Raw genomic sequence first — 12,749 nt, 5'->3', positions numbered from 1 at the left:
ATCATATTGCAGCCAGACTGTTCAGCACAATTTTTGAATGCTGATTCAGAAACAAGCCATAACTAATTCAGAGGTGATAAGATTGCAATTGAGGAGCTGGGTCATCGTTTCAGAGATATTTTCTTACCTGAACAGAGAACCAGAATGTTCATGAGTAGGCAAAAAAAGCAGTGAGAGCAGGAGAGATTTTTGACTTCCTCTCAGCCTACTCATGGAGTTTCCTAGTGGGAAGCTGGCAGGGAGCATTGGAAATCTTTCTTTCTTTCTTTCTTTCTTTCTTTCTTTCTTTCTTTCTTTCTTTCTTTCTTTCTTTCTTTCTTTCTTTCTTTCCTTCCTTCCTTCCTTCCTTCCTTCCTTCCTTCCTTCTTTCCTTCCCTCCCTCCCTCCCTTCCTCCCTCCCTTCTTTCCTTCCCTTTGTTAATCATATCTTTTGAGAGATGAGCATTTGTAATAACAGGAATTGATTTACCAAACTTGAAAATGTCATTTCAAGACAGTAGAAACTATGAGCTGAAAGAGTAGGAAGATTTTTTCAAAGCAGATTTTACAAATACAGTTCTTATAATGTTGCAAGAGTTATTCTTGTCTCAGTGGAATACTCCACATAGGCTTACATATTTGTCATGTTATTCCTTTTGAGAGTAATTGCTGTGCAAAGAAAAGAGTAAGAAGTAAGAAGCAAAGAAATTGGGAATCAATGAGGTAACAACAAAGAAAAAGGCAATCTAACTAAATCTAGTTTGTATCGATTCACTATACTGTCCTATTCCTTGCAAACTAACTCTGCCTTCACAACATCTGTATCATGCCCTATAATTGTTTTTCTTCTTTAAACTTCTCATCCAGGAGTGGGCTTCAAAAATTTTAGCAAGGGATTCTCTGTCCACTTGCTGGGTGGGCATGGCCATGGTGGGCATGGCCTAGTCGGCCTCTTGCACCACAGCGGGGTGTGGGGGGGCGTTTTTGCCCTCCCTGGACTCTGGAGGCTTTCCTTGAGCCTCTGGGAGGTGAAAACAGCCTCCCCAGGCTCTGGAGGCCCTCTGCAGGCTGGAAACGGGTCCATTTCTGGCCTTCCTGAACTTCCGGTAGGCCCATTTTTCATCCTCCCCAAGCCTCTGCGCGCGCCTTGCACTTACCTGCATCCAAAACGGGCCGTGTGGGGAATCCTGGGTGGGGCGGGGCCGGGTGGGCAGGGCCAGCCAGGAGTGGGATTTGGGGGTTCTCCAAACTGCACAGAATCTTAGCTAGAGGTTCTCCTGAACCCCTGCGAACCCCCAGCAGCCCACCCCTGTTTTCATCTCCATTTCGCTCTCTTTCGGGACCTGAATCAATCAATCAGAGTAGAGCTGGAAGGGAATTTGGGGGTCTTGTAGTCCAGCTCCTTGCTCCAGCAGGAGACCCTATACCATTTCAGACAAGTGACTGTCCAGTCTCTTTTTAAAAACCTCCAATGAAACACCCACAATTTCACATAAACTGTTCCATTCAGATTCTGACTGTACCTTGCCCTTAAAACCTACTCAAATTTCTTTATATATTTGTTTTTTTGGTTCAGTCCATAATTGTCTGTATACAGATATTGTACTTAATGGTATTGTACAGGTAGTGTATATTAAGCACTCTACTTAATGAGCCCAGAATGACAGCCATGTCATTGCAGTTGTTAAATGGGTCACCGAACAGACCTGATTTTGCCATTTTTATGATGGTCATTAAGTGAATGCCACAGTCTATAAATGAACTCATTTTGCTCAATGGGTGTTTTTTGCCAGGAACCAGAAGTAAATGCTAGAAACCAGCAAAAAATAAATCATCAAAAATTGTAGTCAGATGACCACAGGACATTGCAAACACCCATAAAGGTGAGCTGGTTGCCAAGTGGCCAAAATTCAATTATGTGAGAATAGTGTGTATGTGGAGGGGGGAGGGACGTCATAACTACGAAAGTGGATGATAAATAGATTTAGGGGGTCCATCATTACTTTGGATGGTCATTAACAACCAATTGTAATTTGAAGACTATTTATATGACCAAACTATAAGCAATCAATAAAAAGGTTGGCCTCCATCTCCATAATTTTAAATTAAATAGGGTTATTTAAATAAAAGAAAGCAGAAAGTAATCCTGGAAATGATTTTTTTTCATTACTTGCATTTACTTCTCCACATCATCACTGTCAATTACTGCCTAGACAAGCTTCTTAATGCTGTCATAAATTAACTTCCCTACATTCCCTCTTTAAGGAGACCCTGATACCTTTTCTACCTCTTCATTTGAGTCAAATACCCACAAAAATTTTATTTTTTTATCTTTTATTTTTTATTATTTATTTATTTATTATTTTTGTCAAACATGTATTTTATGACAGATACAAGTGTAAATTTAATTATAAATATATGAAAAGGATACGAATAAAAGAAAACATTAAGACAGGGACAGTAGGCACGCTGGTGCGCTTATGCTTATTCTCCTGTTTTGGGAAAAGGTGGAAATCACATGGCACCAAACTCTAGACTGTAGGGTGGGTTAGGTAACATGGTTACCTAACCATGGTCTCAATTGTTTCTTAGGTGGCTCAAGAAGTGTATTTCAATATTGAACTTTCAATGTTGAAAATTCGATATGAGTATTGATATTGAAGTCCTGATTTATTCTCTAGTTGTTGTTTTAACCATTCAGTTGTGTCTGACTCTTGGCGACTTTATAGGCAAGTGGTCTCCAATGCTATCCTGTCCAGCACAGCTGTTGTGGTCTACTAGCAGCTTGCAGACCTGGCAGCAGAGTCAGACAGTGAGGAGGCTGGGGAGGACAATGGGCCAGTCCTGGAGTCAGGGGAAGTCCCGGACAAGGGATCTGCGTTGGAGGCAGAGATGGGGCCAGGGCTATCTGGGAGTGATGTGTGGACTCTGGAGCCTCCAGAGGCGGACAGCAGAGAGGCAGTGGAACAGGAGGAGCCTGTTCCTAGTACACACATGCGAAGAGCTGCCAGAAGGCAAGAGCAGCTGAAGAAAAAAGGACAACTTCAAAGGCCAGATGATGATTGGCCACTTCCACAAGGCTTAAAATAGCAGCAACGAGCTGTTGAGTTCTTTGTAGAAAAACAACATTGATTCCTGTGCTTCTTGTCAGCGTCTCTTGAACTTTGTGGGGGTTTTGTCAAGAAAAGCCTTTGGCAGGTTGCCAAAGACATTGAAGGTTGGTGATAAGGCCAATGGACTGGTTATTAAGAATTTTGTTTTGGACTAAGCTGAGAATGAATTAATTCGCAGCTGTTTTAATAAAATAAGTTTGTTGAGGACTGAATTGTGTTTGGTAATCACTACTTGGGCCTTGGTCACAACAGCTTTTTTCATTGACTTCTTCAATGAATTTGCATCCATGACATGGCCAAAGTAAATTAGAAGTAGTCTTGTCATTTTGGCTTCTAGTGATGTGTCTGGTTTTATATGATTCAGCACTTCTCTCTTTCAGCACTTTTCTCTAGGTTACTCTGGCTGTCCATGTTATGTGCAATAATTTACGCCAGCTTTACACTTCAAAGGCATCAATTCTTTGATCATCAGTATGGAGACTATTGCACTAACTAGCCTGTTTTTTTGTATTTATATCAATATGTCTGCTTTTCCAGATATTATTCATGTTAACTGTTAACAGTGTGGCCTAAGGTTATCCTATGTTTGACTTCAGGAGTAGAACTGCCATCATGAACAATTTTGGATCCAAGGAAGATAAATTCTCGAACAAATTCAATTTCCTCCTTGTTGATTAATAAACATTTTATGTCCATCTGCAGCTGTTGTCATTATCTTTGTTTTCCTGATGTTAAGACTCAGTCCTACTTTTCACTTTCATCCTTGATTTTCCAAATCATTTTTTCCAGGTCTCCATATTTTCAGTGTTATATACAATAGTGTTGTATCATCTACATTCTTTAATACATTTGCTTATAGAGAAACATGCTCATTTGCAAAGTCTTTGCTTGTGACAGCTGAAGCAAAACAATTACAGAACAATTACAGTTACAGAATTTTTAATAATTCCAACAGGTTATTGAACATACTCTCTTCTATCTCCACATGTATTATTCAAGCAATTACTTTTTCCATCACTAGATGGCAACCCTGCCACCATTTTTATGACAAGGAAAATTATCTCTGTTCTCCCACCAGATTTATCTAGTACAGACTGTTTAATACTTTACAAACATTTAAGTGCTGTGTTATTAAACTGTCACCACAAGTAGTGACAATTTAAATGCAATTTAAATGGAAGGTTTTTGTAAAAAAAAAAAGAAAAAAAAAAGAAAAAATATTGTCTCAATCGTTTTTTCCTTTTTCACTGAACTGTTAGTTGTCGATCTGCTTAAAATGGCATCTTGGACTTAAAAATATAAAATTTATTTGTAGCTATATGGAATATGGAAACCACATATGTCATAGAGCAACACTGTTCACCAGCCCCAGGTTCAGATGGGTTGACTAGAAAGAATTTTTAATGCAGGGGATGTGGCTGCTATCTATATTTGGATGGAAACTAATAAAGGAGAGAAGCAACCTAGAATTAAGGAGAAATTTCCTAACTGTGAGAACAATCAACCAGTGGAATGGTTTGCCTTCAGAAGTTGTGGATGTTCCCTCAATGGAGGCTTTCAAGAAGAGACTGGACAGATACGTGTTTGAAATGCTATGAGGTTTCCTCCTGCTGCAGGGATTTGGACTAGACTAGATGACCTCCAAATTCCCTTCCAACTCTCTTATTCTGTTCTGTTTGGTTTCTATTTCCAGCCTCAGTTTGGGAATGTCATGTTTCTTCCTTCCAGCTGAGAGGGGATAGGAAACACTGAAGGACAATTCTGTCTTAAAACATTACATTTTCAAACCATTTCCTGCTAGGTAATCATGTTCTTCTTTTACACATATAGTTCTACATGTACACATATAGAATAAGCACAATGTCTTATGTCACAACCTTTACTTTGTCATGGTCCTTAGTTAGGCGCCACTGAGTTGTGTCTAATTTCTAATGACTGTATTTCCATCAACTCACCCTGTCATTAGTGTTATTTCATCATCGTCTTCTATCCAAGTATCAGCCGGGTCTACACCTGCTTAGTTTCTGAGGCCAAACAATATTTTCTGTCATCATCATTGCAACTCTCTTTCTCATTATCCTTCCCACACACATATCTTGGGATGTTTCTAGGTTTAAGGAATGGTGATGTATGAAGACACCCAGACTACTAAAATGAAGCCTGTTTAGAAAATTTAGGGGGGAGATTTGGTGCTAGTACCATTTCTAATGGTTCCTATGATCCATTTTTCACTAATCACTTGCAAATAAATTCCTTCTTTTTCCCTACCGGTGGGCATCTCATTTGTTTTGCTAAATGAAAATATCTATTTAATCTATCCAAGAGATAAAGGTAAACTCTCATTTCAAAGCCCTTTAAAGCCATCACCAGCTGGACAGGACAGTAGAATAATATCGTTATTCTCTCTTTTTTCCTACACATCTTTTTGCATTCATTGAATACAAAAAGAAAAAAAAATATAAAGAAAGGAGGAAAAGGCTAAAAAAAAGAAGCAAAAACATACAAGGCACATATTCAGAGACACAGATAGATGCATAAAACATATAATAAACATTTCAATGAATGGAAGTCATTATTAATTATAATCATAATTGATAACTTATTGGTTTGTAAATTGTACAGGTAACATCAATTCTACAGTTCACTGCATAATTGACACCCTATGTTTATCTTTCCAATAAGTATTTTACCTTTAGTCAAATGTGAGTGTCTATATTACAGGAATAAAAGAATATGAACAGCTGATATTGACTCTCAAAACTGGATTAATGAATACTGTATTAGACACTGTAGAAATGTATATTTAAATGAAGCATTAATTTCATTGCACCTCCAACAACATAACAGATTCTATATAAATGGGGTTCAATAAATCTGAAATGTTTTTCTTTTGAAAATAATATATTATAAGGAAGGAATACAAACTTTGTTTATTTGATCAAGGTTAAAATATGTTATTATTTCTGGTAATCTGCAACGGACTTTCTGTGACATTAGAACAGGAAGATGCTTTTTCATGGATTTGTCTAGAGATAAAAGGGGGGGATATTTGATGAAGAGATCATTGATTGTAAATTAAGAGGGATTGGAGAGTTACAAAAATTGTTTAAACTTGTTGTGACAAAGGTCTCCTTTGCACTTTTTTCTACTCTTCCTCCAGTTTGTATTAAAGTTGCCTATTGTAATTAAAATCCTTAATAAAATTATAAATATGATGCACTCTATTGAAGTTTATTTTTAAACATATTACTATATTATATATAAAATGAAGCAAAAACAGAGAAAAAGGAAAAGAATGCATACATATATATATATATATATATATATATATATATATATATATACACACACAATACATATATAAAGGATTATAAAAGAGAAAAGCATTTTCAAAATGATAGATAAAAATATTATTAAAAAGGGCTTTTTGGTAGATCCCCTCTATTCCTCCCTACCTCCCTTAAGCAATTCTTGTTATTTTTTTAGTATGTTTTTTGAATTCAAATCTATCATGTTGGCATATATGATTAGTTATTTCTTACTGTAATTGTCCTTGAAAAAATTCTATTACTCTGAAGTAAAATATATATAGTATGTTATTCAGTAACACTGCATGTACTGGAAATTTGAAACTGGTGTAAAATTGGAAAGGAATGTGATTTCTGCTTGCATTTTTATTCTGTATCCTCGTAACTCCTGCTCCTATTTCACATTGTGGGGTTTTCAGTTTGACAATTTCCTCCTTTTCTTGCTCATCTCCACCTTGTACCCTCCCTTTTCAACGCCTGAAGAATTTTCAGAGTAAATACAAAGAACAGGAGAGTTCAGATTGCAGAAAATAGTTTGAGTACAAAAAGACAGCTCAAGAATCAAGGCATGGTGCAGTGCAGGTAAAAGCCAACCTATAAAAAATAAGCGGTGAGAGCAAGGTACACACCCATGGTTACACAAGAGATACCTACAAGTATTTGTCCAACAGAACCTGTTCTAGACCTTAATCACAGAACACATAAACACAAAGCAGTTTCTATATGGTTTTAGGCATCCAAGGTAACAGTGTTGGTGTAGCTCTAGTTATACAATTGTTTTGACCCAGTTACACTAGGCCGTCTGGAGTAACATTTTCTCTTTCATGCCTCCGTGCTGTGCTTTTACTCAAAGCCTCTGAAAACTTTCTTATTCAAAGATCAAACACATGCGTCAACCCGTAAAAGGATTTAAGTGATCCGAATAATAAACCCAGGGAGATACTCCCCCTCAAAAAAGCAGTGCTAGAGGGAAAAAAGTTTACATTTGAATTTATTTCATTTATAACTGAATGGAATTACAAATGAATTTAATTTTGACTGTTTCGTGCTTCTTCATCTTCTGAAATGTATCACACACACCCCTCCACAACCTACATTTTCTCTGTTGTGGTATCTTCAGGCCCCTCCAGTGTTATCTTATATACCGTGCAAAATCCTGAAAGAGATTTGTCTTGCAGTTTCCTCGTCAAGCTTTTCAAAGGTGTTCAATATGTTGAACAAAGTACACCAGTAATGGGGAATTACTGGGCCTGTCAAAAATTTTGAAAATTCCTAATCTGATTTTGCTGGCTTGTCAAACACACACACACATTCTACAGAAGAGAAACATTTATTTATCTCTCTTCTAGGCCATCCTGAACAGTGGCACTTAGTGGCAGCACCAAAGCTGAACCTGAAGTAGGGCCTTAGCCAACCTCAGTCCTAGTGCCATTGCATATTCCCAATAGCAAGATTCCTCCCCCCCGCCCCTGCTCCATGGCCTAGTGCTCCTCAGGATCTGCTGGATGACACTTACCTGCTCTTTTCGTTCTTTTCATACCCGAGGCTGCTGTGGGTCACACAAGACCTTCATTCTTGAAGTGCTTCAGAGAATATTCTTTTGTAGACTCTGAAATCCTCTGAAAGCAGGCCCCGTTCTCATGCAATTTTCGAAGGCTCCGGTGGCTGCGTGAGAATGCAGTCCTCTTCCATGACATTCAAAGGATCCAGAGGCGTAATGGGAGGGCACCCCATTCTCATGCACCCCTTCACAGCCTCCAAAAATTGCACAAGAACAAGACATACTTTCGAGAATAGTTGTTTTTTGGTGTTAGATGAACACTGGTGTGTTACGCAAAACACTGCATGTCACCTTTGACATGCATGTCATCTTTGACATGTATGTCATTGGTTCACCCTCACTGACCTACAGTGACATTAGTCAGGCTGCCAATGCTTATCTGTATTTTTGTTTTAAACAAAATATATTTATTAAAAAAAAGAATGGGATGTTGGCATGCTGTAAAACAAAATGCCTTATTTTTATTTATGGTATTTCTGTTCTCCAGAAGAACCTCATAGTTCCAATATTTTGGCAGTGGCACGTAGTCTACTTCTTCTTTATAATGTCAGTAACCATGACCTGTACTGGACAGTGTCAAGTCAACAAACATTTAGCAGTAGCAGGAAAAAAAACATTGCTAATAAAACTACCAAAATTTCATCCTGCTTAAAGGAGCTTAAAGTATCTTGTCTCCCAAAACTCATTTTCTCTCAGCTTTCTCTGATCTCATATACTTTTGCACTCCTACTTTTAAAATAAGAACCTCAGATACTTTTTCATTAATGAATTCATCAGTTTTTACCCATATTCAAGAATGAAATTTAAATGGCAAAATTCTGTGGACTAATTGGATTTGTGGATCACAGCCGTGGACTTTCCACGCAATCATTTCTCAGTAATAAAAATGGCAACTTTCATCTGCACACAGACCAGTCTGTAGTATTTATAAACTGATAACGGAGTCTAAAAGAAATAAATTTCACCATATTGACAGTTCACTTACTCTACACCTATTCTGGGACTTAAATCAGAACTTTCTAATTATATTATAAAGTTTTATAGTGTGTGCTGTTTATGAAAATTGGGACCTAAACTATTATCTTCAACATTATACAATTCTAGCATTTCAATTTTCCATCTCTCCTATTCCACACGAGTTGAAACTAATTTGTTTTAACTCTTCATTTTAACCATGTTTGAAACAGGTATCAGTGATTTAAATAATGAACTTGTGTTTATAAGCGGAGATATTTCATTATTTAAATAATGGAATTGCTGAGGTTAGAGCTATATGGTGCTTTGGAATAACCAGTCTCCAAATGAAGTTTGGGAACATGCATTAGTGTAGAACTTGCAAAACTTTAAAGCAGTTACAATTTTTCCTGGAATTGTGCTGGAGAATGAATCTGAAGTGCTTCAGTGGACCTACTAAATATGGCAAAACAGCTGAAAGAATTTCAAAGGAAAGTAAGAGTTCAGGAAGCTTAATCTTATGGGGTCATTGGCGCTCTGTGAGCTTGGTGGTTTTCTGGTAGATGTTTCATTACCAAACAAGTAAACAACAGTCCACTCAAGGAACCACCAAGACCACTCCCAGAAATAGTGATAGGGCAAGCCACTAGCATATAAACTGAGAACAGACCCCACTCCCTTTTAACACTGATGATGTTACGTAGTTTGGTAATGAAACATCTGCAAGAAAACTAGAGGTTTGAGTGGTGTGGAGGTATCTTCTGTCACTGCACAACCATCTCTAGCCTTGTGGAATTTCAGGGCTTGCTCCTAAAGATCTCCCCCTTTAAAAAGCAAGAATCTTGTCAAATAAATATACCTTGGAGGATCAAAAATCTACAGCCTACATAACAAACCAATCTTTCAAGCTTCAAATAAGCAATAGTCATAATTTTTATTACCAAGTTTCTAAAAAATATGACTAGCATATGATTAGTGCCAATTGATTTTTGTAAAATCAAAGTTCATTTAGTCGTACATCATACATTAAAGTGGTAAGAAAAATACTGACATTTGAGATTTTATACATGTTCATGTAAAAATTATGTTGCATAAAGTTTTTAATTAGAAAATATGTAAGTTGGAACAGTACATGACAAAATCCTACACAACACACTTATGGAAGAACAAAGATTTCACAGTTTAGCTTGACTTCATCTGGAGCTGAAAAAGCAGCCCCCCAAAAGTGTATCATTGTAGCCACATTTTGCTTTTGTTCAGATAAGGTGCACTTAAGAGGCTAATCTGATTCTACAAGGAAAGAGGTTTAAAATTTTCATCTGCTCTAAAGGATTAAAAGATCTAAAGAATTTTGAATCTTTGATGAAACAATACAATTATTCACTCTTACGCATAAAGAGAAGTTCTAATAAAAAGCAGAGTGTGATGCATATATAAAGTATCTGGGAGAAAACCAGGGCGCCTTGCAGACCAAATATCTTACCCTTTTTTGGGAGGGGTAGGAGGGTATTAAAAGTTGCACACAGGTCAACCCTCTAGATCTCTCTCTCTAGTCCAGTGGTTCTTAACCTGTGGGTCGCGACCCCTTTGGGGGTCGAACGACCCTTTCACAGGGGTCGCCTAAAACCATCGGAAAACACATATTTTCAATGGTTTTAGGAATAATTTTATAGTTGGGGGTCACCACATGAGGAACTGTATTAAAGGGTCACGGCATTAGGAAGGTTGAGAACCACTGCTCTAGTCCAATGTGCTGCATCTTTAAGACATATGGACTTCAACTCCCAGAATTCCCCAGCCAGGTTTAAGCCCACCTAATTTAAAAGTTGCTGAGCTTGAAAAACATAGCTCCAGTCGGAGGCTGCCCCCTTCTGCTTCTCTCCAAGATGCTAATTGATAAAAATTTTAGAGGTAGTATGTAGAAGTCTATGTCAGTTATTGTATACTGAAGCTCAGTACTATGACTGAGATCTCTATAGTTATACATCTCAAGCTAATACATACTATATTATGCTTAAACAGCTTGATTTTTGAAGATTCAGTAAGAACGCGGTAGTCATAAAACTCTCTATAGTTCTGTCATCCTGGCAACTGCATTACATTGTGATATTTGATGCAGCCTGTCAATTTAGTAGTAGTAAGCACTAGCCTCTCTCCCTCTATATTAGAGTTCAAAGATTTTGCCAAACTCAAAAAGAGCTCTGGTTTTCTTGGACATGATGCTGCCTTAAAAACGAAGGATGTTTTTACAGGTACACACACACACACACAGAGTGTGCATGTTTATATACAATATATATTTATAACATACACATTCCTCTCATAATACAAGCTACCTGATTGAGGCTACAATCTTAAGGAATGGAAATTAAGCACAGTATATAATAAAACATTTCCTTAATGTTGTCATTGTAAATACAATAGGTGCAAAATGATAAAACATAATCAGAATGTTTACAGAAATGTCATGAAACCAGAATCAAGGAGTTAAGCAACACGGTAACCAATATATTTCCACAATAAATTAACATCCAGTTTCTTCCACTAAAGTTTTGGATTCCATGCTTCCATGACAGTTAAAAAGTTTAACATCTACAATATAATTCATCAAGCTAATTCACAGTAGTACCGAACATACACACAGTAATTTTTATTGTGGAATAATTTTTTCCTGCAATTCTGGATTGTACCTCAATCACAACTACATAAAGAAAAAAGGTATAAACATATTCCTAAAGGTTAAATATAAAAATTCCTTTGCTTAGAGCTTTATATTTTTTAAAAAAGCCGTTTGTCAAAGGGAAAGAAGTTCAAATGATATTTCCCACGTTTATGATTATACAATTTGCCTTCTTTAAAGATCTCTTCACTGTAGAAGATACTTCTAATCGTTAAAAACAAATCTATATATATAAGATACCTGATTGCCAAATCTATCCTTAAGAACTTGCACTTGGAATTAAAAACACCACAAAAAAACATTCACATTATAGATATAATAAAAACCCCCAGTCAACTTCTTGGCTTGGTAACCTTCTGGGCAAAGGGTTCTTTAATGGACCTGCTCTTCGGTAAAGGAAGTTGCTTGCTCACCTGGTGTATTGATAATGCTCCAAGCAGCAATGAGCATTCTCAAAATTCTCTTAATTCCACTGAATGACATAAGCTAGGTTAGGTTAATTCTAGTTCTGAATATTTAAAAAAACAAGCAGGGGGGTGGGGAGCAAAATAAAGAGAGTGGGTTTGTCAAGGCTCTTGCAGCTGCTCAAGGACACCAGGTCCCAACACCACATTCTGCAACAACAGAAAATCCCACTGCTTTTAATGGGCTTGGATTGCATTGCAACATTTTTGATCACATCATTTTTTACTGATTGGGTAGATAACTATAAGTGATAGACTAGAGCAGGGCTGTTAAACTCCCAGCCCGCAGACTGGATGCATCACGTGCTGGCCAGGCCCATGCCTGGATTAGTGAGGGGGAAAAATCCCCAATATGTCATGTGATGCCGCCGTGACAATGTGAGTTTGACACCCCTGACCTAGAGGAACAATTTAATTGGTTTTCAATAAGTTGCTGTATCCACTGGAAATTTATTCCTCCAGCATCAGGAATAAATCACAATACAGTCAAAAATTCATAAATTAAAAACAATAATAGTTATACCTCCCAACTAACCATTCCATTAGTAAATCCAAAGTATAGTTGTGTGAACAGTTGCACTAAGATTTATGAAAACTGAAACTTGATCTATTATAAATCATTCCATAACTTTTTAATTAATACATATTGGGACATTGGTTAAAATGGTGGTGTCTAGTGTTTAATTACTT

This window comes from Pituophis catenifer, unplaced genomic scaffold (genome assembly GCF_029215685.1).
Source record: "Pituophis catenifer annectens isolate HBS135680 unplaced genomic scaffold, rPitCat1.0.hap2 SCAF_3, whole genome shotgun sequence".
Classification (NCBI taxonomy): domain Eukaryota; kingdom Metazoa; phylum Chordata; class Lepidosauria; order Squamata; family Colubridae; genus Pituophis; species Pituophis catenifer.
This window is presented reverse-complemented; position numbering follows the sequence as displayed.